Source organism: Puma concolor, chromosome B4 (genome assembly GCF_028749965.1).
Source record: "Puma concolor isolate L17-30 chromosome B4, mPumCon1.1.hap2, whole genome shotgun sequence".
Taxonomy (NCBI): Eukaryota; Metazoa; Chordata; class Mammalia; order Carnivora; family Felidae; genus Puma; species Puma concolor.
The window spans coordinates 120,168,788-120,190,723 of record NC_141673.1 but is presented as its reverse complement, the minus strand read 5'-3'; the positions used below and the strand labels follow the sequence as shown (position 1 = coordinate 120,190,723).

The following is a 21,936-nucleotide window of genomic DNA, read 5'->3' as shown; positions in this document are numbered from 1 at the left end:
GAAATACAAAGTAAAACACAGTGAGATACCTCTATTCCTTTCAATGGCTAAAGTTAAAAACCATACTCAATGTTGGTGAGGACGTAGGGGAACTGGAACTCTCATTTTCCTGGAGGGCATGTAAAATGATACAGCCACTTTGGAAAACAGTTGAATAGTCTTTTAGAAAATGAAACACATGTCTACTGTAAAGTCCAGCCATTCACCCCCAGGTATTTATTTACCCAAGAGAAAAGAAAGTGTATGTCCATAGAAAGACCTGTTACAGATATTCATAGCAACGGTATCTGTAATAGCCCCAAACTGGAAATTACCCACATGTTCATCTACCGGTGCCAAGTAGGTGGGCTGGGCAGGGTGGGGGTGGGGGATAGCGCTAAACACAGAAAATGGAAATGACTCACACTGGCAACTGGATGAATGAATGCCCAGGAAAGACCTCTGTGCTAAGGGTGCTATGCCCACATGTACCTGTAACAATGCTTATTGATTGGCCATTTTCAAGGAAGATTTCACATCAGGTTTAAGTACTTGAAAATGTTTTAAAAAATTCTCTTAAAACCCTGGGATTTAGCTATCAAGAGATAATAAATTCCACCTACACTCTGATTATTATAGCATCTGTCCTTCTAATGGCACACCTGTCCACCAGGAACTTGGAAGTAACACATCCTATATTATATGATGTTATGTATTTGAGAAAGAAACCTCATTTCAAATCCAAATGCAGGGAGCCTGGTGGCTCAGTCAGTTAAGTGTCCAACTCCCACTCAAGGTCATGATCTCATTGTTCATGGGTTTGAGTCCTGTGTTGGGCTCTGTGCTGACAGCTCAGAGCCTGGAGCCTGCTTCGGATTCTGTGTCTCCTTCTTTCTCTGCCCCTCCCCCATTCTCACTCTGTTTCTGTCTCTCAAAAATAAATAAATTGTTAAAAAAAAATTGAAAAAAATCCCAATGCAACTTTCAAATATACAATACAGTATATTATTAACTACGGTCACCATGCTGTACATCGCATCATGCTAAGAGAGTAGATCTTCAAAGTTCCCATCGTAAGAAAAAAAATTTATAACTACGTGCTGCTGGTGCTAATTATTGTGGCAATTATTATTATTACATTAGTTATGGTTATTATTGTGCAATCATATAAACAAAAAAAATTTCAGATACAATTCAGGAGAGTATCCAAACTAAAAAAAAAAGTTTTTAAAGAGAGGCGTCCATCTTTTAATAACTAGACTGCCATATATGTTAGCAAAGTTTCTGGAAATACTGATTCTTCTCATTTTCTTATAACTAGAAGGAACTGTTTCATTAACTGACAATATTAATATTAATAGCTAATCTTCATTGTGATAGATACAGTGCTGGGCTTTACTTACTTGATGTCATTTTCTAGATGAGAAAATGGAGTCTTAATTAAATAGCTGGTCCAAACCTACTCAGTAGTCTTCACGGCCAGAATGGGAACCCAGGCCTGCCCATGGCAGTCCTCACACTTCATCATTATGTTGAACTTCAGAAAAATGATACACATTGATACTAATCACACTGGCAATGCTAGGGGCAGCAGTACTCAAAAATGAGGGCCTGAAGGTCCCCACTTATCCTATCTATTAAAAATGTGATGGGGAGGGGCGCCTGGGTGGCTCAGTCGGTTAAGCGTCTGACTTCAGCTCACATCATGATCTCGTGGTCTGTGAGCTCAAGCCCCACATCGGGTTCTGTGCTGACCAGGCTCTGTGCTGACAGCTCAGAGCCTGGAGCCTGCTTCAGATTCTGTGTCTCCCTCTCTGTGCCCCACCTCCCCCCCTCCTTTCTCTCTCAAATAAATAAACATTAAAAAGAAATTCTTAAAAAAGTGATGGGGCCGGGGTACCTGGGTGGCTCAGTGGGTTAAGCGTTTGACCCTTGCTCAGGTCATGATCTCACAGTTTGTGAGTTCGAGCCCCATGTCGGGCTCTGCACTGTGTCAGTGTGGAGCCTGCTTGGAATTCTCTCTCTCTCCCTCTCTCTGTGTCCCTACTCCACTTGTGCTCTCTCTCTGTCTCTCTCTCTCTCTCTCTCTCTCTCTCTCTCTCTCAAAATAGCTAAATAAAAAACTTTTTAAAAATGTGATGGGGCCAGGACAGAGGAAATGCGACACTGCTTGTCCCCTGATGATGTTACTGTGGCCCCCAAAGGAAGTATTAAAATAGGGCAGCTCTGTTGGCCCTTTGGCCGTTGGACATGCTGCTTAAGCTGTGAGTGGGCCTCTGCCTCCGTGGACACTGACTGCTCGATCTTCACCCAGAGACTCTGGGGAGGAGGCAAGGTGGGCTCGACTCCATCGCAGCCTTGTATAGTCATGGGAGTGTAGTGGTTTCTTTTTCTACTTCACGCAGTCCAGGCTCTGTGGAGGCACAGTGGGGCCAGCCTAGGCTTGCAGATGGGGCAAAGGGGCCGACAGCCAGGTTCCCGCTCTACGCCATGCAGGGCAGCTCCACTTTCAAGGTTCTATGGAAGACATCACTTAAAATGTTTCAGTGGTGAAAACACATTTGTAAACCACCAGCCTGATGGGACACGACATGGCAGAGTGGTAAAGACCGTGGCTTTGGAGCTTGACAATGCAGGTTTGAGTCCAGGTTCTATCATTTCTGGACCGTGTGCCTCACGGAGCAAATGAACCAACTTGCCAAACCTCAAATACATCCTGGCCCAGAATAAGCATCAGGGAACGGTAGTTTTGTTTTGTTTTTAAGGTTCCTTTATTTATTTTGAGAGAGAGAAAGAATATGAGCAGAAGAGGGGCAGAGAGAGAGAGAGGGAGAGAGAGAATCCCAAGCAGGCTCCATGCTGTCAGCACAGAGCCCAATGCGGGGCTTGAACCCATAAACCGTGAGATTATGACCTGAACCACCACCAAGAGTTTCACGCTTAACCTACTGAGCCCCCCCCCAGGTGCCCCAGTAAAGTAGTTTTCAAACTCTGGGCTAGGGTGGTGCTGATAGGAGCAGTACAAGTAAGACAAAACCTTAAAACTAAGGAGGTAAAGAGTTGAGTTGGGGCTGCCCCCCACTGTATAATTGAAGTAATAGGTTAAAATAAGATTGCATTAAGGTATATTGATTTTTGCTTTTAAATCAGTCTGTGCTTTTCATAGATGTGTATAAACATATACATATATGCATATATTTTTTCATTAATATAAAAATACAAAGTGATTAAAAATGAAAATCAAATGCCTTAGTGAAATCTTTTGCTATATCAGGACAGATTCAACTATATTAAACATTTTTTTCATATAATAATTTTCAGACCACTGGAAGCTAGGTCAACACCTATATAGAAAGATAAAATGAAAATAGTCTCCCCCTTTCTTTCTTTTTTGTTTTTAAATGTTTATTTATTTTTCAGAGAGAGAGAGAGAGAGAGAAAGAAAGAGCGCAAGGGGCAGAAAGAGAGAGAGACAGAGGATATGAAGCAGGCTCTGCACTGCCAGCAGAGAGCCAGATGCGGGGCTCAAACTCACGAACTCGGAGTTCAAGACCTGAGCCAAGGTTGGACGCTGAACCAACTGAACCACCAAGGCGCCCATTCTTTCTTTCCTTTACTGCACTGACACAGTGAAAATCTCAAGCATCAGCTAACTCTCTGGCCACATCATACTCATGCCATGTATGCACATAGGGACTTTTAGTCCGGGACAACAGCAGCACAGAAGTCAATGGCGTGAGCTCTAAGGGATGCTTCCCCACATTTTTAATTGTGAAACATGGCCTGTTTTCACTTGGAGCCTCTTCCTGAGAATCCCAGAGTTCACGAAGTTCAGCTTCTGACAATGTAACGCTCGTTTTAGTCTGCTGCTAATGGAAGGGAGTGCAAATGCACCCTATTTGGAATCGCTGCAAAGGAAAGAGAAAATGTGTCATTCAGTCCGTTGTGAGGAGCACTGGGTGGTCAAACATTGCAAATGCTTTGGAAAAGGATGGCGTGAAAGAGTCCTGAAAAGTGCCTCTGTGAGATCCAAGGTTATTCCAGCTCCATAGCAAAAGAACAAACTATTGTAAGTGCATAAAAAAAAAAAAAAATTGAGAGCAATATGAGTCAAAAGAAAGTCCCTTAGGTCAGTTTCTCTGCCAGTTAGAGGGCCTTCCCATCCCCCTCAATCACTACATCTAAACGTCCCAAAACTCAACAAAACAAAGCAAAAGTGCTCCTGCTACCTGCTATCACCTTTTAGGATGTTTACTTGATATGTCTCTTCTCTTCCTCTTGGCATGAAGAAGGCTGTTGGTATTTTGGATCACAATTAGGCAATGTGATGTTTTGACAAAACCCTCTGATGGCAGGAAACTCTGTTAGCATTTTGATAGAGTGAGTCAGGCAGCAACTGAGTGATAAGAGCACCACCGGCACGATGCTCTAAAATGTGATGGAGGGGCGCCTGGGTGGCTCAGTCAGTTAAGCATTGGACTTAGGCTCAGGTCATGATCTCATGGTTTGTGAGTTCAAGCCCTGTGTTAAGTTCTGTGCTGACAGCTGAGAGCCTTGACCCTGCTTTGGTTTCTGTGTTTCCCTCTCTTTCTGTCCCTCCCCTGCTCATGCTCTGTCTCTCTCTCTCTCTCTCAAAAAAAAAAAAATAAATAAATAAATAAACAAAATTAACATTAAAAAAAATTTTTTAACGTAATGGAAGGGTGCCTGGGTGGCTCAGTCAGTTTAGCGTCCGACTTTGGGACTTCAGTTCAGGTCATGATCCCACTGATTGTGATTTCAAGCCCCGCATTGGGCTCTGTGCTGGCAGCTCGGAGCTTAGAGCCTGCTTCAGATTCTGTCTCTGTCTCTCTGTCCCTCCCCTGCTTGTGCTCACGCGTGTGCTCTCTCTCTCTCTCAAATATAAAATAAAAACAACAAAAGAATAAAATGTGATGGAAATCCAGGGATTCTTTATAAGAATGACCTGCTTTTCCCAAGAAGTGCAAACTAAAAAAACAAAGAGTTAGCACTTTCTGTTTGTAAAAATGAGAAACATATTAAAGAAACCGAATGATCGTATCCTGAGGTGGTGACAACGTGAACAAAAAAAAAAAAAAAAAAAAACCCAGACACTTGCATAGACTGCTGTTGGAGATACACGTGAAATACAATTGTTTGTTGGGGAAATCTGGTGCTGATATATCAAAAGCTTTCAGGGAAATCTATAGAGAACAAACTGGTGATTATCAAGGGACGTGGATGGGTAGATGGGTGAAATCGACTAAGGGGATTAAGGGCACATTCATCGCGATGAGCACTGAGGAACACATAGAATTGTTGAGTCACTATATTGTCCACTGGAAACTACTATGACACTATATGCTAACAATACTTGAATTAAAAAAAAAAACAAAGCTTTTAGGAAGATCTGGTGACAACATATCAAAAGCTTTCAAAGTACACACAGTTTTAGGAGCAAGCCTGATGAGACAATTAGACATGTGCACAACATTTTATGAATAAGGAGGTTCATCACATCATTATTTATGATGTAGAAAGACTTTAAGTATGTAAATGTCCAAGAATGAGGGATTACTTAAAAAATCTGTAAATACAGGTGGGTGGTGGAGTGCTTCCCTGACATTAAAAGTGATACTGTAAAGTACTCTTTTTGATACGTGTCCCACTCTGGATTTTCTCAAGTGCAAGGGACAGGTACCTCATTTGAACTCATTTAAACAGAAAGGTGATTGATTCAAAGGAAGAGCTGAACAGCCAAGTTTAAGAAGGCAGGATACCGAGCAGTTTGAGGAACGGGGAGGATCTAGAACCAGGACCTCAGATGGCCTCCAAGACTCTTTCTCTCGTCTCGGCTTCCACTCCATTTCTAGCTTCCCATCCTAACAACCTCACCACCCAAGAGAAAAAGATCTTTCCTTCTAAACTTGAGTGTGAAAAATTCCACAGTAGATTTAACTGATCTGGCTTGGATCACATGACTGCCTCTTGGACCAGTCCTCATGGTCAAGTACACCCGAGCGGCAGCAATCGGCCTGCCTTGTGTCAGATAGCTACCCTTAGGGAACAGCTGTGATCAAGGAGGCAATTTGGACCTTCCATGAGAGTAGTGGAGTGGACAGAATAGCACAGTCAGGGCCACTAGGGCAATTGCAGGGACCTGGGGAGCCATTCTAATTTGTCTCCCACAACTGTAGTTGATAATATTATTTGTCAGTGCTTTCCACAGTAGTTGGTCCTAGTCTTTTTGTGAGGTTAAAGAGTACCTTTGTCTTACTTTATTTCAAGGAAAGGGATTCCTTTTGACTGTGTGGTTGGGAAGGGTCCTGGGATAAAGGGCATTGGGTAGGGTGTGCACTGTCAGAACTGTGTGGATCTATCCCTAGCCACACTGTTTGGGTGGGATCGGACACATGAGCTGCCACCACTGACAAAAGACATCACATCCTGCACAATACTTAGTGGGTAAGAACTGGTCATGGGATACAGCCGTTTATCTGTTACACAGAAATCCACTACAGTATTTCTGAAACATATTGACATGTAACGAACCAGAAATGAACTCTATCATGCTATCATTAGAGATGCTGTATTTGAACCATATACTTGAGAGAGAAAGAGAAAGGGAAACACACATGAGCCTTTGAAAATCCAATATTTCGGGACAACTCAGTGGCTCAGTTGGTTAAGCTTCCAACTTCGGCTCAGGTCATGATGGCACAGTTCAGTCAGTTCATGCCCCGCATCAGGCTTTGTGCTGACAGCTCAGAGCCTGGAGCCTCCTTTAGATTCTGTGTCCCCCTTTATCCCTCTGTCCCTTCCCTGCTCATGCTCTGTCTGTCTGTCTCTCTAAAAAAATAAGTAACACGTTAAAAAATAAGTAAAACATTAAAAAAGAATAAATAAATAAATAACCGGTATTTCAAGATAATAGAGACAAATGACTATGACAAATGATGGTTATTTTAAACATGTTGCCATAGCAGTGAAATTCTCTAATTCTGTTTGAGAATAGCCGACAACACTGCAAGAGGTATTCTGAATTAAACAGCAATGCTGCTTTTACATATTTTCTTTATTATACGGACAGAGATATCTGTGGATTCTCATCTAATAGAACTGGGGGATTTAGCAAGAAGGAAAATATGGATTGCAAGTGAACTCACAGATTTCTTTAAATGGAGAAAGTAATAAATGTGTGAAGGTTTGAAAGTTTGAAAATCAGTTGAAAGAAACTTTAGTTGTTGCTTTTTGTCCATCAAGAGGCAGAACTCCACAGCTCACCTAATTGACCAAAGTAACCTAGCTTTCTTTTTGAAAATAACACCACTTATATAATTTCTCATATTGTTAAATTGAGAGAACGGAAATATTTGCCTCTTTAGACTTTCTTTCCAAATATAAATTCTTGTGAACACCTAAACCAGTATTGTGGAGATGTGAGAAACAGAACACGGCAGGGGTGTTGGTCCAGAGACCAACTACTCTTCAAACGCTGGTAGTTCACACACCATTTCATGCCAAGGCTCAAAGAGAAGCAGGAACCAAAAAGCCAGAAAGTCTGAGGCCTTGGTTTTGTAGCTGACGTTTTATATAACCTTATGTAACCTGGTATTTTTGTAACTGAGTTTTTCCCATCAACTTCTGCAGCTCTCTAGAGAAGTTGTCCTCTTATTCTGGCCAATTAACAGAAAGGCAATACCTCAGACCCTTCCAGAATCTTAAGTGGAGATAGAGAAGAATGTGCTCATCAATTTGTGAAAGAGAAATTGGGTGAAATAAAAATGCTCTTTGGGATACATAGCTCTTTAGTCTTTTAAATATTCTCATCAAATCCAGAAATTGGATTAAAAAAAATCAATTGTTTCTCCCACAAATCAAATCAACATATCTGTATAACATAACTTGCAAGCCCAGGGAATTTGAGTTCTAGTTGCTAAATTCTGTGCATGTTTATTTCCAGAATTAAAAACCAAACAACTACGGTAAGTGCCATTTACAAGGGCTCCAGACAAGCATTTTATATGAATAAAATCTATGCATAAAGACTGTATTTAAGCAAGAGAAATGCTGCTTCCTGTGCATGTCTTTAGGAAAGGAGATTATTTCATGGCCACCTGTCACTCCTTGGTGTTTGAAATTAGAGCCTGAAATCTTTGGTCTGAAAATCAAACCTCTTACCAAGTGATTATAACCTGGAAGTCACATTTTAGCATCAGCAAAGTATCTGTCTAGGATTCTAACGTGCTTTAGAATCATATGCCTCAGACACCATAACATTATTTAATAGACAACTGTATCTCAGTTCCTTTGTTTATGTGTAGTTGATCACAAGGCCACAATTAAAATCCCTCAGTCGTTGGGCTCTTGTTTCTTGAATGGCCGAGCAGGGTAACATCAGTCAGCAAGAAAAAAGGAACCTGCAACCGTGTGAGAAAGAAACTGAGAACTTCTTTGCTGGCATCACGTCAGCAATCAGAAGGGGAAGGGAAACCGGCGGGGGTGAACGTTTGCCCACGTTGTAATCGTGAGCTAAAAAATAGAAGTTAAGACAGAAATTTGCTTTTACAGAGAAAGGACTATCATGGCCTACCCTCTTTCATACATGCTGAAATGTGTGTTTCAAAAGGCTGAAACAGAACATTTCTAATGTCCCCATGCTGCATAACAGGCACACCCAGAGTGTCTTACTGATGTATTGAATCACTCTGCACCTGCAGTGAATTTCTCTCCCTGAGCATCTATGAATGCCTAACTCCCGCACCAGAGATGGTCTAAAGGTGTGGTGACTGGTCATGGGTATCCGTCTACAAGGGCCAAAGCTCCAGTGTCTTCTCCATGACTATCACTACAATCCTTGCTCCACCTCTCCCCAGAGTGAGTGTTAGGTAGGTGAATCTGCACCGCTGGGGTTGCTTTGGTGACGAAAACTCTGCTGCAGCAAAGTGGGCGAAAGAAGAAAGCTGAAGGCTTGCAGCAGGGGACGCATTACTCATCAAAGCTGCCCCTTTAGCTGGAAGGTAGAGGAATGTGACTGCCCAGGATTTTTTTTTCCTGAGTCTTTAAATTGCTCTTTTGCAAGACAACAATTCACATTCTAGTTAGGCATTCATCTCTACCTGGTTAGTCTGATCAGCCAACTCATAGAGCCGTGGACCTATGCCAATGGCTCACTATTGCGAGGCCCCAGTTCATTTTTATCTGCTCTGTGGGCAGAGATGACACCCTTAGCTACAGCCAGTCACTGTAAAGATTCCAGTCATTGGAATGTTAGAGCAGGGATGAATTCTAGCAATTGTCCGGGTCTCTCTTTTCGCAGATGAGAGACCCGGTCTACCTGCATCCAAAACCTTGTGATTTAATAGGACATATCAGAACCGGGACTGGAATCCCATCTTCATAAATTCTGGTCTAGTGAAAACTGCCTCTCTTAAGAAAGGAGACTCTTCCTAGAAACACCGGGGAAAGTTGACCTTTACATTTTCCTTCACATTTTGAATCAAAGGAGTGACAGTGGAGCTTTAAAGGGCTTTCTTCTGTCACCACACAGTGACACGTTGACAAGAGGCAGAAAAGCAAGCAAGATACAGTCTAACAAGATTACAGTTAGATTTCTTTCGTTTTCCTTGTCTAGGTGCTTCATCATAATTGTTTGCTTCTATAATCACTCATTTATTCTTTCAACAAATATCTGCTATTCTCCTAAGACCAGAAAAGACTGAGTAGTCTATTCAGCACAAATTCCCCACTATGGAATGGAATAACATGGTATAGAGACTGTTGTGAGAAAAGATGATTGGGTCCTCTTCATAGACTAACTTGTTATTTGCTGAGCATTCCCTGCTAAGTAGAAAACTAATAAAGCAAACAGGCGGTAACGTTCTATTTGTTGTTAGCTGGTAATGATTACATGAGTGCATTCATAGTCTCCTGGTGAAAAATTCATTGAGCTGAACACTTACAATTTGAACACTTTTCTGTATGTAGTTACCCTTCAATAAAACATGTTCAAAACATGCAAACAATAGGAAGCAATTAATAGACACAATCCCAGTTCTCAAGGAGCTCATAATTTTTAATTTTTTTAATGTTTATTTATTTTTGAGAAGGACTAAGAGAGAGAGAGAGAGAGAGGAAGAAAACAAGTAGGGGAGGGGCAGAGAGAGAGGGAGACAGAATCTGAAGCAGACTCTGCACTGTCAGCTCAACGCCCAATGTGGGGCTCAAACCCACAAACTGAGATCATGACCTGAGCTAAAGTCAGACGCTCAACAGACTGAGCCACCCAGGCACCCCAAGGAGCACATATTTCAATACAGTTATCCTATGATGCAATAGTCCCCCCTTACCTGTAGTTTTGTTTTCTGCAGTCAACTGTGGTCTGGAAGCAGATGAACCTACTTCTGATCTATCAGAAGTGTAGCATTAGGCTATGTCACCTTATGTCACTCACCTCACTTCATTTCACCGTACAGGCATTTTATCATCTCATATCATTATAAAAAGAAGGGTGAATATATGGGGCACCTGGGTGGCTCAGTCGGTTAAAAGTCCGACTTCAGCTCAGGTCATGATCTCATGGTCCACGAGTTCGAGCCCCGCGTCAGGCTCTGTGCTGTCAGTTTGGAGCCTGGGGCCTGGTTCGGATTCTGTGTCTCCCTCTCTCTCTGCCCCTCCTCTGCTCACACTCTGTCTTCCTCTGGCTCTCAAAAAATGAATAAACATTTAAAAATATAAAAAAAAGAAGGGTGAATATAGTACACTGAGATTTTTTTTTTTTTAATTTTTTTTTTTCAACATTTATTTATTTTTTGGGACAGAGAGAGACAGAGCATGAACGGGGGAGGGGCAGAGAGAGAGGGAGACACAGAATCGGAAACAGGCTCCAGGCTCCGAGCCATCAGCCCAGAGCCCGACGCGGGGCTCGAACTCACGGACCGCGAGATCGTGACCTGGCTGAAGTCGGACGCTTAACCGACTGCGCCACCCAGGCGCCCCTACACTGAGATTTTTTGAGAGAGACCACATTCACATAACTTTCATTACTGCACAGTATTATAATTGTTTTATTTTATTATTGTTGTTAATCTCTTACAGTGCCTAATTTATAAATTAAACTTTATCATAGGTATATAGGTATAGGAAAAAATATAATATTTATGGGTTTCAGTACTATCCATGATTTTAGGCATGCACTGGAGATCTTGGAATGCAATTCCCCATAGATAACTGAGGACTACTATATTTATAGAAAACAAAAAAAGAAGTCCTCCTCTTTCATTTACAAAGGAAAGTACTGGAGCCTAGGAAGGTCACATGGCTGGTTTTGGTAGAGGCAGGGGTAGGAGCTGGTTTTCCTGGTTGATATTGTCCCACACTGTACTTCCTCTCTTCACCAGTATGACTTTCTGTTTTAAGGGCCATGTTTGAAGAGGGTCACTCAGAAAAATGTATCATTTCATTTCTTCTTTGCCTTATTCTAGTCTTCCTTAACTTTAAGCTGAAATTTTGAGTCTTTATTTTGAAATACTAAACTGTAAATTTCTGAAATTTGATACAGGTACCTCCTTTCGATGAAGTTTATTTGATAGAAACAAAGAAGGTTGCTTCTGTACCCCCAAGTGGGCTGCAAACTTAAACCACTAAGATTCTCTTTCGTCGGAAATGTTTCCTTTTTGACATGTGCAAGTCTGAGATTTTTCTTACCATTTCCAAAGTTGACAAAAACCAGTATGTATCAATTAGCCACTTTTGAGGAACCAGTCACACTATTACATACCTTCATTGAGATATCGCTTCCTAAGGACATCTGCCCAATCAACTGTGCCTCCACATCAAGAGTGAGTGGTACCGAGGGGCTCCTGCAGGCATGCCAGTAATTGTGAGAGCAAGTCAGGGGGCATGCCAGTCAGCTGTCTGGAAGGCTTGGCGCACCTCAGACCCATGGCGCCGGTCACCTTCTATGCCATCTCTTGGATCCTCTCTCCCTGACTTAACATTCCAGGGCCATCTCTTCTGGAAACCCTAGGAATACATCTGAACTCCTAGGGACCCCTAATTATCCCAGAAGCACCTACAGAAGACTAAACACTAGTTTACAGAGCCCACTCTTACTGGGTCCTTAACCTGTACTACTGACCCTTCCTAGCATGGGCTCCTTTTCCTCTCCCCACTTGTTACATGGATATTATCCAAGATCTTATCACCCACTTCCAACACACATTTACATTCGGTAGGCAATCTCTTCCACAGTCTCAACTTCCACTGGTATACCAATGACTCCGTTTTATTTTTACCTCTCGCTAAGGTATCTTTATAGCACCAAACTTCATATTTCTAATAGTCTACTGGAAATCTCTACAATGGTGTTCCACGGGCCCTTCAAAGTCAGTCTGCACAGAAGTGCCTGTTGTCTTTCCTGCTGAATGATTTCTTTTTCCTGTGTCTCAGTGAGGATACATTATCCAACAGATACACAAGCCAGAAGCCAAGAGCCATAAAATTCTCTTCTCTTCATTGTATCAACCATATTCAATCACTTATCTATTAATTGAATCACTTAGAGGAATTGGTTGCTATTGATTACCTGTTTCATATTTTTTTAAGAATTAAATGAGAAAGTCCATGTAAATCACTTTCCTAGTGCCTGAGTAACAAATATCCAATGAATTATGATTATTACTCCTGTAGTATTATCACCACTATTATAGATGCTTTGATCAGCAAGATGGGTGGGTAGATGGACAGAAAGATAGATGGATACAAAAAGCGACAGAATTCAGGTATCTGACACTTTACATTCATTACTTATTCATTCAAAATATTTGTAGAATGCTGACACCAGTTCTGATGTGTGGGTTGTTTCTCCACACCAAACAATTTTCTGACACCTGCCGGGTGTCTTCCAATTCAACTTAATTCTGACACTGTCTACCTGGAGATACCATCAGATTCCACGGGTTGAGAGCTCAGTCTTATAAGACTACTCTCCATTTCAGATGCCAATTTCAAGTTTAGGTTGTTACTTGTGCTCGGACCATCTATTTATAAATCGGAGAGGTTCCTACAACCCCCTCCTTGGGTTCAATTCATTTGCCAGAGTGGCTTGTAGAACTAAGGAAACCAGTTTACTCACTAGATTACTGGTTTCTTACAAAGGATATGAATCAACAGCCAGATGAGATACACAGGGCGAGTCCCTGAATACAGGAACTTATGTCCCTGTTGGAGTCTGGAGTTTAACACAGCAACACATGGACGATTTCTGGTTCACCAACCTGGAAGTTCTCCAAAGCCTATCCTTTTGGGTTTTGGGGGAGGCTTCATTACATAGGCATGGTTGATTAAATCATTGGCCATCAGTGACTGAACTCAATCTCCCATCCCTCTCCCCTCCCAGAAAGTCAGGGTGTGGGTTGGGATTGAATGAGACTGAAAGTTCCAATCCTCTCATTACATGGTGGGCTCCACTGGCAACCAGCCCCCATGCGTAGGTGTTTTCCACAAGTTACTCATTAAACAATAAAAGACATCTTTATCACTCTCATCACAGGAAATTCCAAGGGTTTTAGGAGCTCTGTGTCAGGAACTGGATGAAAACCAAATGTATATTTCTTTTTTTTTTTTTAATTTTTTTTTTAACGTTTATTTATTTTTGAGACAGAGAGAGACAGAGCATGAACAGGGGAGGGTCAGAGAGAGAGGGAGACACAGAATCTGAAACAGGCTCCAGGCTCTGAGCTGTCAGCACAGAGCCCGACGCGGGGCTCGAACCCACGGACTGCGAGATCAGGACCCGAGCCGAAGTCGGCCGCTTAACCGACTGAGCCAGCCAGGCGCCCCTGTGTATTTCTTATTATAAATCACAATGTCACAACTACTATATGCTAGAAACTCTTCTAGGCTTTGGGGACACTAGCGAGCAAAACAAGTATCTACTCTTATGGACCTTACATTTTAGTGAACAGAGACAGGGATTATGCACATACATGAATACACAAATAATGTATCATGCGGTGGTAAGTTCTACCAAAAAAATAAAGCAGGATAGGGGAACAAAGGAAGCGGGGGACACTATTTTAGATAGGGAAGTCAGAATAACACCTCTGGTGTAGTAACATTTAAGAGGCATCTGAGCAGGGAGAGAAGTGGAGGGGGATGGCTCTGAGTGTGAGGGTACAAAGTGTATTTCAGGAAACACCAGGAGGCCCGTATGACTGGCATAGAAAGTAGAAAGAAGAAGGGCTCAATGGTGGGGGTGGTGATCTCATCTTATCCTGATAGAATTCTTCAAAGTGTTACTATATTGACCTCACAGATTAGACACTTGAGGCTCATAAATATTCAATTATTTGCCCAACGGCCTTCAAAGTACGTCCACAAAGTAAACTAAGCCTGTTCTATCTGCTGCTTTTCCTCGGTCTTTGCTTTAGTTCAGACCCTCTTCCCATCTTGCTTGGACTACTGCTTATAGGCTCCTAACTGGCCTTCCTGTTCCCTCTCTTCTGCCTCGAATGCTCCACACCATGCTCAGAATGACTTTCTATGACATAGTTGAGTGTATCACTTCCCTGTTTAAAATCCTCCCATGATTTCCCAACTTCTAGACCAGAGGGTCAGGGTCAACTGCAGAGGTAGGACCAGGCTTGTCTCTGCTGATCTGCTTCCTCTCATGTCCCGTCCACGTGGTCCTCCACCTATTCCAGATCAGGCTTCCTCTTTTCCCTGTGCACTTACAGATGCTGCTTCCTCAGCTTCTAACTCCTTAGTTCCTCTGGGTCTGTCGGGAGAGCCTCACTACACATCCAGGACTCAGCTGAGGGAGCCTCCCCTACATTCTCTCTGCTCCCATCCTTTGTATATATGCCCCATTACAGTTCTGATTACATTGTGACTGCTAGGTCCTCTCTAAAGCCAAGAGAGGCCTGGGCCACTCATCTTATGAGGTCCGAAGATACAGAATATGAAGAAATATGAAGAATTTTTTTAAATGTGCATATTTGAATGCTTACGTAACACACACATGCGCACACACACACACTGCTGGAGGCAGATGGACTACACTGAACCTTGGAACAAATGACTCATATGAATGAATGAATGAATGAATGTGTCTTACTTCCCATGTGGAACAAAGAGAATAATATCTCCCTTGGTAAATGGTCAGAATATAGACCACACAGAAGGCACACAAAAGGCTGTCTTTAATTTTTTTTTTATATCCTTGGCATTTCTGCTAAGAGGCCAGTGAACTGGAACATTTTTATTTATCAGGGAAATGAAAGTGGGATTGCTACAAGACCTCATTTCATGGGAGCAACTGTGGCCCCAAGGCCCTCACATAAGAGGTTTTCCTCAGCTGCTCTTGACAGCTGTCTTGAGGGCTTCTAGCTGCCTGCTCCCATCTGAGAACCACAGGCTCTGGTTCTGAAAGGCGTGGGGTCAAAGGAATAGGGAAATCGACATGTCAGGAAATCTTGGGAGGCCTTCTGGTTTTGCTGCTGGCTTATTTTTTCTTAAGTGGATTTTTCTGGAATATAGGCATACAGTTATGTTATAATTATATCCGTTGAGGACATAAAGCAGCTTGTGTCTTACTTTCCTGAATATAAAAGTCACATGAACGCATTACAGAAAAATGAGATAGTGTAGATAAGTATAAAAATGGAAAATTACCCGGGAAATGGAGACTGAGAGATAGTGAGTTGTCTGAGTTAGACTTTCCACAGGATAAAAGTATCTGACTTAAATCACTTCAAGGCAAATTCTTTGGGGGAAAAAAATAATTTCTATGAAAATAGCAACATAATCATTTTGGGTAGTTACTACATTTCACTTGGGTTCTGAAATTCCTGCGAAGTCTTCACCAACACCACTGAGGAAGTTCTACTTTTTCAAATATAATGTCTAACAATAAAAAAAAATTGGAACGATTGTTTTCTTTCTTTTTCTTTCTGTCCTCTTTCATTTTAAAACTACATGCAAATGCATTTCAAAGTGAAGTATTCTAAGCCAGTATAAATAGAGGACATGGAATAAAAGCCTATTTCATTCTGGAGTCGGGCAACAAAATGTCATAACCTTTGCCCTAAGAGTTTGATTTTCAGTAAAATTTCTTTATAGAGTTTTCTAGCAACCAAGTGTTTCGAACGCTGAATGTGGGAAAATTTTACTTGAGGGCAGCACTGCTTTCTAGGATTTGGTCCAAGACATTTAAAGTGAACGTTGAATAGGGCCTTTTAGAATGGTTTCACTGACTCTTGCTTGAGCTGCAACAAAGTCCCCAGAGGCCCACGGCTACATCACATGCTTGTATCACAACCAATGTGGTACAGAAGACCCTCAATACATTTTTGTTGAATTGCACTTAATTGGGCACGCCTTCTATCTTTCATCAAAGAAAGAACTGGAAGACCACCATATTCTATTTCAAGGCAGTATTTCTTTTCAACGTTTTTTTTTTTTTTTTTTTTTTTTTTTATTTTTGGGACAGAGAGAGACAGAGCATGAACGGGGGAGGGGCAGAGAGAGAGGGAGACACAGAATCGGAAACAGGCTCCAGGCTCCGAGCCATCAGCCCAGAGCCTGACGCGGGGCTCGAACTCACGGACCGCGAGATCGTGACCTGGCTGAAGTCGGACGCTCAACCGACTGCGCCACCCAGGCGCCCCTCAAGGCAGTATTTCTAATCCCTAAACAATGTTTCTTTACACATTTTGATGTTTTTCACAATCTCATGCAGGAAGAAATACACCACCAAGTAACAAAGTGTCCCATTCTCTCCCCTCCCCACCCGAGGACCACAGGCAGAGCCAGGGCTTGAGGGAGCTAGAAAGGGCTTGAATGCTGGACTTTTCCATGTGCTACTGTCCTTCTCACTGGACCTAGACCTATTTCTCACTCTGGCCCTGGTAACTCAGGTGGGGTTTGGAGGCAGGAGTTGAACATTTGGAGTTAACCCCTCTTCTAAATAGCCCCTTTGGTTCTAGCTCCTATGGAAAAAAAAACAGAGTATCTCTGGCTGGGGTGCCGTATATGCAGGAAAGGGAGCAGGCATTTTAAACATACACTCCCATACTGGGATGATCAGCCTTAAACAAGGCATCTAACCTTCTTGAGCCTCAGTCACCTCATATGTTAAGTAGAGATAAGGAAGGTCTACCACAAAGATTAGAGAAAGACATTGCAGGAGTTTTAGTAAGTAGCTAGGATGCAAGTTCCCTTTTTATTATATAAAAGTATCCATTACCCATTATCTCACTGTTCAGCATTCATTTGTTGGAACATCTGTTTCCCTTACGAGGCTGTGGGTCCATTTAAGGACAGGGATTGTGCCTGATTATGGAATGCTTTCCCAAATTTGCAGGATCTAGCAGAATCACTGATGCAGACTTTCAGCAAATCACTTGAACGGCTGGATATTAAAATATTGCATGTATTTCTTCTTAATTTTTATAGCTTTGTATAAGGAAAAAATGTCCTTTTCTTCCAAAAGTGAAAGACTAATATGCTGCACCTGGCATTACATTTAGATTTCGAATGTTCTGGCTCCATATTTTACCCTCTGCATTGAAAAATGCCACTGTGTTTCATCTCGCCTCCTTTTGAAAGTCTGTCAAGCATTTAGCACCTCAGTGAAATTAGGTGAAGGGCTAACTTAACAGCACAGGGGGCCTATCACCAGACCTTACCGACATGACTGGGTTCCTATGCAGATATATTCTAAGAAGATGCATACATTTGGCCCATATGCTGAATAATGGTGGAGGCTGGGGATTCAGTACGTTAAGGTCAATGATTACCCTGACAACTCACATCTATTTTAAGAACTAGAGCTGGAAGTTAGCTTCGGTTGACGGAAGAGCGTAAAGCCAGAAAACTTGAGATTTAATTCTAGTTTTACCAATTACAAGCTGAGCGCCCACGAGTAAGGCATCTAGCAACTCATAGATTTTTACCTCATTCTGGGCACAGTGAGGATAATTACACCTATTTCAAAAGGCTATGGAAGATTAAGATAACGTATGTGAAAATGCAGCATGTGATCGCATTGAATACAGTGATCAATGTCAGTTGAGTGTGAATCAGCTAAGAACCAAGAATTTCTGCTTGTCCATATGAGAGCAAGCACTTCCCCCTCTCAGGAATATGTAATTACAGATCCAACCAGCTTTAATAAAATCTAGTATTCAAAAATACCAGACTACAAAAGTAATTCAAGCCCACTTACTTTACTACAAAAGGATACTTTACAAAATAAATCACCACCGGATTCCAATAGATTAAAACTAAACTTGAGGCAATTAAAATTCCATACAATTTATAAAAATAGTTATTATTTTTGAAATAATATATTGAAAAAAAAGTCACTAAATCAGGAACTGTGGCCTCCAACGTACAGCTGAGGAGACAGATGGCTACAGAGGTAGGTAGATTTTTCAAGACTGCTTACACACGGCACACCTGTGCATTTATTGATCGAGTTCCAATTAACATGCACTAACCTCAAAAGGAAAACCAGTAATATTTAACACTACTTTAAAAATTCAGCTCTTTTGAGGTTTAATTTGCATATGCCAAATTTGAGCATATAATTCAATGAGTTTTGACAAATGAGACAGTAACGTCTCCATCAATACAATCATGATGTAGAATATGTTTATCACCCCAAAAAGCTCCGCTGGGCCCCTTTAAGTTGTTTCCCTGGCCTCTATCTGCAGGCTCTGGCAAACAGTGCTCTGCTTTGTGCTCTGATAGTTTTTTTTTGTTTTTGTTTTTGTTTTTCCTAGAATTTCATTTACATTTAGCTTTCCGAGTCTGGATTTTCACTTAGCATAAGGCATGTGAAATTCGTCCATGTTGTTGCATGTTATCATTCCTTTCACGGAGTCCAATCCTTTTTATTGCTGAGCAGAATCTTACTTGTGAATACACCCCAGTTTGATTATCCCTTCTCCAGTTCAAAAGGTACAGCTGGGTTTTTGGCTTTGAGGAGGGTCAATGTCCCTAAGCTCTACCTTGTCCAGTGGTCAATCATATTTAACTTTATAAGAAACTGCCAAAGAACTTTTCACACTGGCTGTACCATTTTACGTGCCCACCAGCAGTGTATAAAGGGTCCAATTTCTCAACATTTTCTCCAACACTTGTTACTATCTGGCTGTTTGATAATAGGCATCCTAGTAGGTGCAAAGTAGGATCTCATTGTGGTTTTGATTTGTGTTTCCCTGATGGCTCAAGATGTTGGGAATCTTCTTCTGTTCTCATTTGCCTTTCATGTATCTCTTTGGTGCACTGCCTATTGAAATCTTTTGCCTACTTGTAAAAATTGGGTTATGTGCCCTCTTATTAATGACTTACAAGAATTCTTTATATGGCTAGATACAAGACCTTTATCAGGTATGTTTTGCAAATATTTTCTTCTAAATGGTGCCCAAGTCCGAAACTTTAGAGTGTACCCTGACATCCCTTATTCCCACTTGCTTGCCAATCCAATCCCCCTGGCTGTACCTTAAAATGTATCCAGAATCTGACCTTTCTCACCACCTCCGTTGTTGCCGCGTGGCTCCATCACCTCTCACCTGGATTATGGCCAGGACCTCCTAACAGTGACCTCTTAACGGGTCCCCCTTGCTGCTTCATTCTATTCTAAACAGCATCCTGAGTGATCCTTTTAAACCATACATCACAACATATTACCTTTCTATTCAAAACCTACCGAAGGCTCCTTTCTACTAAGTCAAAAATTACAGATGGTTATTAAAACGGAGAAAACGTCATTTCGCTTTTTGAAGCTAGCTTTGACAATACAGCACAATAAAATCTTTTCACTGAATCAAATATAAAGAATTTCAAGGATGCAGCTAGTTCTAATACCATTGGTCATTGAAATTTCAACCACTTTTTGGAGAAAACACTAACTTTTCTAGGGCTGCCCAGCTTCCAAGGCAGAGTCACCTAGTAGAGTAACTTTATGCTGGAAAAGAGATAACCCTGTCATTGGTTTCCTCCCGTTGGTTCAAATTTAGGTTAGTTAAAAGAGTATGCAGTCAGGGAATGTCAAGCAATCTTATTGTTCCTTTTAGCTTGACACTTTAAGTAACTTCATGTGTATATATTAGATTTATGAGATGATTAATTATGCAGTTTTTAATTATAATAAAGTTGTCCGTTGGCTACTATCATTGACATGATTGTTCCGTGACTCCAGATACTTTAACCTATGTCAGGCCGGAACTGACCATTCTTTATGCCCAGAAATTTGTTAATAAAATTCTACTACGATCTTCACAACAAAGAGACATCAGAGTCAAATTAGTCTTACTTTACCTAATCTGGGTGTTTAGGAATTGGCATTTCTGCCAGAAATGTCCCTTTCAAGTTAGCCTAAGTGGTTTTCAACGCCCCTATTAGAATGTATTTTCATTCAGATTATAGTCAGAGGCTAAGAAGTGCAAGGGCAACTCAGGCAATGATTTGAAAGCAATTTTTAGAATCCATTTACCTCTAACACAGGGACTAGAACTCATATAAGTGAAGGTCAGGAAATACACAAAGCAGCTATACATTCAAGATGCACAAGCAAATCTTTCTTTGAGTCACATGTGAAGAAATAGAATTTTCATGGTTATTTTTAAATAGGGTTAGGATTTTTAAGTTTGGGAACCAATGAAGTTTTAGTTTCCCTCTGGGGAAATTACAGATCTTCCTTGACTTACGATGGGCTCATGCACTGATAAACCCATCGTAAACAGAAAATACCGTTAAGTCAAAAATGCATTTAATACCCTTAATCTACCGAACACCACAGCTTAACCTCGCCTAACTTAAAAGTGCTCAGATCAATTGCATTAGCCTACGGTTGGGCAAAATCATCTAACACAGAGAGTGTTTTATAAGAAAATGTCAAATATCTCATGTAATTTATTGGCTACTATACTGAAAGTGAAAAACAGAGTGGTTGTATGTATGAGTGCAGAATGGTTGTAAACGTATTGGCTGTTTACCCTCGTGAGCGAGGGGCTGATGGTGGCCAGTGGCTCGCTCAGACCCAGCATCACGAGAGTGGATGGGACTGTATGTCACTAGCCCCAGGAAGAGATCCAGACCCAAAGTTCAAAGTACGGTTTCTTCTGAATACATATTGCTTTCGCCTCATCGTAAATTCAAAAAACAATCTGAAGTCAGGCACTGTCTGAGCTTGACTTCTGGGAATGCCCATTTTGTTTGAATTTTTTTATGTTGATACACTGAATGCCCATGGACTGTAATGCATAAGCAAAATCCAAAACTAACACTGCCCTATGAATCCCTTGGCTGAAGTGCTTCAATGCCATGAAGTTTCACAGTCAAGTCAGCTAGAGAAAATAAATCAGAGGACCAGGACTCAAAATTACAAATTACATATAAGAAAATGAAGTTAATAATAGCTACAAGTAAACATTGTTTTAGGACATAGAGCCCATTTGCTAAATTTCCAAATATTTTATTCAAGTGTGAGGAATGTGCCTATTTCTACTAGAAATATTTCAATTTGGTTCGAGTTACTACAACAATAAAAAGAAAGCCATAATGTACTTTCACAAAATTATTTCTTAGGCATTTGCTATCTGCTTTCTATTTTGTGAACCAGTGAGAGAATAAAACCAACACCCATGTGTACATAGTGTTCTGAAGTAAAAATATGTAAGAACGAGAAGAAAAATATAGGATGAAGGTAAGCTCAGGGCCATTTAGTGCTTCACAAAGATGTACTTCCTGACCTGGCGACATTCTTAGACAGCAAGGTGTTCTCTTTTCTGCCCTCAACATCCCAGGGGTGTGGGATTATCTTAACCTTACACATGCTATGATCTAGTTTAAAGAGTGGAGTTTAAGAAAAGTCAGTGAAATTTATTTTGGAATCCATCAAGAAAATATGGCCTTGAGCCCTGCTCTGCTTCTGACAAGGTCTAGGCC

The 21,936-nt window shown here is 41.3% G+C and overlaps 1 protein-coding gene and 1 long non-coding RNA gene across 3 annotated transcripts in view; both read right to left on the bottom strand.

Annotated features, from left to right (window-relative positions):
• The window catches only part of PRTFDC1 (phosphoribosyl transferase domain containing 1), a 100,885-nt gene that overhangs the window by 40,494 nt on the left and 38,455 nt on the right, over nt 1-21,936 (bottom strand). The window lies entirely within an intron of this gene.
• LOC147579463 (uncharacterized) lies at nt 194-16,417 on the bottom strand. Its single transcript, XR_015253976.1, has 2 exons — nt 11,759-16,417; nt 194-3,887 (listed from the first exon to the last, which is right to left on the bottom strand). It is a non-coding gene; the product is annotated as an uncharacterized LOC147579463 (long non-coding RNA).